At 33.5% G+C, this 6384-nt stretch overlaps 1 pseudogene across 1 annotated transcript; it reads left to right on the top strand.

Annotated features, from left to right (window-relative positions):
- The first annotated feature begins 3612 nt into the window (after positions 1-3612).
- On the top strand, positions 3613-5648 carry LOC145100803 (glycerol-3-phosphate acyltransferase RAM2-like; annotated as a pseudogene). The gene is made up of 2 exons (XR_013705256.1): positions 3613-4288; positions 4555-5648. The product of XR_013705256.1 is annotated as a glycerol-3-phosphate acyltransferase RAM2-like (transcript).
- The last annotated feature ends 736 nt before the right edge of the window (positions 5649-6384 follow it).

Here is a 6384-nt window from a genome sequence, read left to right as displayed (position 1 = left end):
GGGGGGGTGTTTGATTACTTGAAAACTAAAAGACTTGAATAACTAAAAACTTGCAATTAAGCAAGATAGTGAGATGCTCAAATATTGAAGAGAGTTGGTTAACTAAGGTCATTCAACACAATGAATATTTGTGTGTTTATCATTAGGATTCAACATGAAGCTTATTATTCATCCCAAATTGGTTATAGCAATCATGAAGCATGATATGCCAAGATTCCTCTTAGGTAGTATGGAGGTTGGGGAAGCCCACAACACACCTTCTTAATCAAGATAAAGAGTTTAATTGAAGCAACTGAACCAAAGAAGTTAATTAGCCTTAAGAAAAGGAATCCCCAATTCCTAGAGGATGTCAATGCTTACACATCCATAAAGAAGCTATGATTCATAAACTAGAGATGATTTTTACCATCATAAAGCCCTTGTTCTAAGTTAATTCAATGATTCAATGCAAAACCAAAGAAATAAACTAATAATAGCTCATTCAAGTGTCAAGCTCATTATCAAAGCATTAAACAAGCATAAGAAATATGATCTAGAACCATAAACATAAGATAATTGATAATCTAGCATGAATCCTTCAAAAACCCACAAACATTCAAAGGTTTTAACCAAAGTTAACCAATATAGAGAAATTAGCCACTCATGGCAACAAAATAACAATCACCAAAGTCTAATTGCATAAAGAAACTACCAATATCTTGGAAAGATGAAAAGAAATGAGTCTTAAGCTTCAAAATCGCCTCCTCTAAGTCTCCAATGGTGAAAAATCAAGAGTATAGTTGATGGATCTGATCCCCCAAGGTTATGGTGTGCCAAATGACCAAAATACCCAAACTGGGCAGTTGCGCGGGTACCCGTGCGACGAAAATTCCACCCGCACAAGTGTTGCTATAATGCTATTAGCTCTTCATTTCTCCACTCCACCCTTCCACTACCAAAGATTTCTTTGGTCCCCTCCATATCCATTTGATTTAAACCAACCAATCATCATTTAGCTACAAAAATGGATGCTCCAATCCCAAAAATAGAAGTCCAAGATCCATCTTCACAAGCCCACTTCATCCAAGCCTTTAGATTTTTAAGCCCAAATCTTCTTTTATGGATCCACCAAGCCCAACAATGCCTTGAGAGCCCACTAAGCCCGTCTCCAATCAACCCGCAACCACAACGAACACCGAAAACCTGCAAAATACCTTATGCAAAATAAAAAGCACCCGGTACGATCCATAATAAAGAAAATATAGAATATACAATGCATTAATAATAAAAACATCTAAAAATTCTTAAAATAAACTATAAAAAGAAGTAAATAAAAATAAACTATCATGTATATATTGATCTTGAAACGTGTATTTACAAAAACGTAGTTTTTTAGGATAAAAATGAAAATAAAATGTTAAAGGGCCGCAAATGGCAAGTAAAAATAAAAAGATAATCTATCGTAAAGAAAGTGTATGAACATGCAGATTATACAGGTAAAAAGCAAAAAGAAAAATAAAAAAGATTGCAAATGGTAACATTCTAGTTGTTTGTAAAAAAATATATAAGGTCGGTAACATTGGATATACCGATCTTGCAACGTGTATTTACTAAAATGTAGTTTTTTATGATAAAAAACGAAAAAAAAAAAGTTAAATAACCACAAATGGCAAATAAAAATATAAAGGGTATCTATTGTGAAGAAGGTGTAAGAACACGAATTATAAGGGTAAAAAGCAAAAAGAAAAAAGAAATAGGTTAAAGTGAAACAAAAGAAACAAAAAAAAAAGACTATAAGTTATTATGAGTAGAATATATGTAAGGGCCATTTCTGTAATTTGTAAGAAAACAAATAAAGAAATTGTGAGTAAAGAAATGACGTGTGTGATTCTTCCATAATGTTAAGTTGTAAACAATGCAATTCCACGACGTTAAGTTGTAAGCAATGCAACTTCGGGAATACTTTTAGCTAGAGTGTATTCACCTCACAAACTCAAGGTTAGTATTTGTATATATTTATAATGTAGTTAATAAAAAAATACTAGTATTATGCACTTAAAACATTTGTAATATGAGTTTTTAGGAACTTTTTCATAACTTTCAAAAACAAAAGACTTTTGAAAAATAATAAACTATCGAATGACCATTTTCAAACCAAAGAATTTTCAATAAACTTCTTAATTAATAAGCATTTGTCAAGAAATTTTTTCAATAATTTGATGAGTCTTATAGGTTTTCAACAATAAGTAAGTTATTTATTATTTATTGTGGGTCTTATAAATAAGCAAATTCAAATAACTTTTGCAGATAAAAATAAGCTTTTTATTAAACGTTTTTTTTAGTTTATTTAATTTTCTTTTTTAATTTTTTTTAATTTTTTAATAATAATAATAATAATAATAATAATTATTATTATTAAATGAAAAAACTTTAGAAAACTTTGTTATTGGGAATGTTAAGTCGTTAACGTTTATTTCTTTTAATTGTTATTATCTTTTCTACATAATAAATAATAGAATTTGGGTCGACTCTATTTTAAATTGTTTCGTATCAAATGATAGTCTTTTCTTTTAATTATTAGTATCCATATTGCCCATAATTATGCAATAACTAAATTCCTATAATACTATTAGAAAAATTAGCATTACAATTAATAAAAAAAACAATATTGATAGCAAAAGAACGACAACTGTAATTTACTATTAAATCGATTACAATCACAAAATTTATTAAGTTTTAACTTTTATTATGTGTTTTGTAGATAATTTTAATTCACACGTTAGATTTAAAAAAAAAAAAAAAAAAAAAAAAAAAAAAAAAAAAAAAAAAAGATAAATTCCATTTCTGACTCTTACACGGTATCTATCAAAAATATCATGTAAAAGGCATATTTATATATTATGGAATTCCGATGATAAAAGAAAATGTTTTGTATTTTCCACCTTAATTTTATGAATATAAATACTTATTCATTTATTGGCTCAATTCCAAGAGAAAAATAAATACAAATATTTAACTTGTATGTAACCAATTAAAATCAAATTAAACATTACTATTATTACAATCTATTATGATGGGCGGAACTTCAATATTTTATTTGAAAGTCGGAAATATAATATGTATAAAAATAAAAGGAGGGTGGGGGGGGTGTTTCACAGCCCCCTAGCCTAATAAAGCTCCGCGCCCCTGCCATTATATTAATCCTATAAGGGAAAGTTAAAATTTTAGCTGGAAGTTGAAGCTTCATTACTATAATACTAATTATATAACAAATAGAAAGCTGAATTTTTAGCTAGAAGTTGAAACTTAAAAGACCACGTTAATGTTTAAATAAAAAAAATTATAATACCACAATTTACTTCTGGTAAAATTTTATATAAAAATATTTATTTACAAAACTATCTAAAAAATTATTTTTAATTTGGATAACAAGTTTTTTTTAATTTATTTATTTATATATTTATAAGTTTACAACATAAAAGTAAAATATACTTAAAAAAAATTGAAACTGATCGAATAAATTTGATACTTTGACCAACCATAAATACCATTATTTTCAATTCTCCTCCCTCACAACCCTATATATACTCATAACAGACACCAAACTTATCCGTTCATTACGAAAGGCAAACGCCAAATTCCCCATCTCTCTCCAATATCACCGGCAACAATGGCCGATAATCAGAAGAATTCTGTATACAGACATGAATTTCCGGCGATATCTAAATGTGAAACATTTGGCCGGGAAACACAAACTATAGTCTCTGATTTGGACGGAACTTTGCTCCGGGGACGTAGTTCTTTTCCTTATTTCGCCCTTGTAGCATTTGAAGTTGGTGGAGTTTTAAGACTCCTCTTTTTGCTTCTAGCTTCTCCAATCGCCGGAATTCTCTACTACTTCATTTCAGAGTCTGCCGGTATCCGTGTTCTAATCTTTGCCACCTTTGCCGGAATGAAGGTTTCCGACATCGAATCAGTGGCGCGAGCAGTTTTGCCGAAGTTTTACTCCAGTGATCTGCACCCGGAGGCGTGGCGGGTGTTCTCGGCTTGTGGGAAGCGGTGTGTTTTGACGGCGAACCCGACGGTGATGGTGGAGCCGTTTCTGAAGGAGTTTTTGGGCGCCGATTTGGTGATGGGAACGGAGATCGATAGTTGGAATGGAAGAGCTACCGGACTTGTTAAAACTCCCGGAGTGCTCGTCGGAGTTAACAAAGCTGACGTGCTTTTGAAGGCTTTTGAAGACACGCCGCTACCGGAGTTGGCACTTGGTGACCGGAAAACCGACTACCCATACATGAAATTATGCAAGGTCTTATCAAAAACCCGAAAAAATGTTATTTTTCGAAATTTATTAGAAAATGAATACAGTCGTGATTTACTAATTTTAGCTAAATGGATTGATATCGGTCAAAATAGATATCATGTTTACGTTGACAACTAAAAAAAGAGTTTGAGGTTTGACTTTTTTGTCAAATAGACAAAACTCAAACGAATAGTTTGGTAGGGTTGCGTTGACTAGAAATTTAATGGAGTCATTAATGTCTTGATACTCAACTGTACTCCTCTTAAATTCAGGAAGGTTACATCGTACCACAAGCCACGGAGGAAGTTAAGGCGGTGACGGTGGACAAGCTACCAAAACCAGTGGTGTTCCACGACGGCCGATTAGTCCAAAAGCCAACACCATTCAAAGCACTCATCATCATTCTTTGGATTCCGGTAGGGTTCTTCCTTGCATGTCTACGTATGGCCGCCGGTGCGCTCCTCCCCATGCCTTTAGTCTACTACGCTTTTTGGGCACTCGGAGTTCGAGTCACCATTAAAGGAACACCACCGCCAGCGGCCAAAAAATCAACGGGTCAAACCGGCGTTCTCTTCATCTGCTCCCACCGCACCCTACTCGACCCTATCTTTCTCTCCACCGCCCTCGGCCGCCCAATCCCGGCAGTCACATACTCTCTCTCTAGACTCTCGGAGATCATCTCTCCGATCAAAACGGTCCGGTTAACCAGGGACCGAACCAGCGATGCCAACATGATCAAGAAGCTTCTAGAAGAAGGAGATTTGGTCATATGCCCAGAAGGAACCACCTGTAGAGAACCATTTTTGCTCCGGTTTTCAGCTCTGTTTGCTGAACTCACTGACGAGTTGGTTCCGGTGGCGATGTCAAACAGGATGTCCATGTTTCACGGCACCACTGCACGAGGGTGGAAAGCGATGGATCCGTTTTACTTTTTTATGAACCCTAGTCCAGCTTATGAAGTAACCTTCTTGAATAAGTTACCCTATGATTTAACTTGTGGAAATGGGAAGATAAGCCACGATGTTGCGAATTATATACAACGAATGATTGCTTCGACTTTGTCATACGAGTGTACCAATTTCACGAGGAAGGATAAGTACAAGATTTTGGCCGGAAATGATGGCACTGTGGCCACCAGAAAAACCTAAAGTTGCAGCGGAGAAAATCACGGTGTGCTAGGTATGGGAATGATTAAAATTATATGTTGTACCAAATTATATGTTAAAATTAAATTATTATCAATTTATTTGTTTGATCCATAACTAGATTTGGTGGATTTCAAGGAATTGTAAACCATGTATGGTTAGCATTTAGTGACATGATCGGCTAAAGTTGATAGATTATGATCACCCTTGTCTTTAAATTAACAAAAGTATCGGTTAAATACTTTGTTTCTTGCGTGGTGTAACCTAAAACTAGTCTATTTGGTAGATATTTGCTTTTTAGATTGAGAGAGTTAAAGACGATTTTTTATCAGGTATTATTAGCTTTTAACCATTAACCTATTATCACCAAAAGATTTTTAAACCACCGTATTAACTAGTGTTATCCCTCTTTGATGTGGAGAAGGTTCAAGTCCCGTTGTGGATATATATAGAATTAAATGTTAGTTTAGGAGTAGATTTATAATTATATTTGCCGGTTAAAAAACGACCATAAAAAAATTATTGTTTACTTTTAAAAATTATAAGACTTAACAAAACTATTTAATTGTAGCTGAAAGTAATAACCAATAATATGAAGATATACTTTTATTTATGTAGAAGTATTCTTAAAAAATAAGGGTAAATGTCATTGTAGCCCAACCAACTTACTGATTTTGGTTTGAATGATCCTTAAACTTAATTTTTTGCTTTTTAGGGTCACAAAGTGTGTGCTGACCGGTTTAAATGGTCCCTTTCACCGTTGAAAACCGGTTGCTTATGCCACCTCTACGTTTGAAGCTGATGTGTCACCCACATCAACATTGTAATTTCAGGTTTCCTTAATGACTATGATTTTTTCACTAAAAAAAAAGAAATAAAACTAAAATCATGCATCTTGTTCTTCTTTGACATAGTTTTTTGTTGCTCCCCGTTCACAGAATCCAACCACCCATCTTC

Source organism: Lactuca serriola, chromosome 4, assembly GCF_051521515.1.
Source record: "Lactuca serriola cultivar US96UC23 chromosome 4, Lser_US96UC23_V15, whole genome shotgun sequence".
NCBI classification, from domain to species: domain Eukaryota; kingdom Viridiplantae; phylum Streptophyta; class Magnoliopsida; order Asterales; family Asteraceae; genus Lactuca; species Lactuca serriola.
This window is presented reverse-complemented; position numbering and strand designations above follow the sequence as displayed.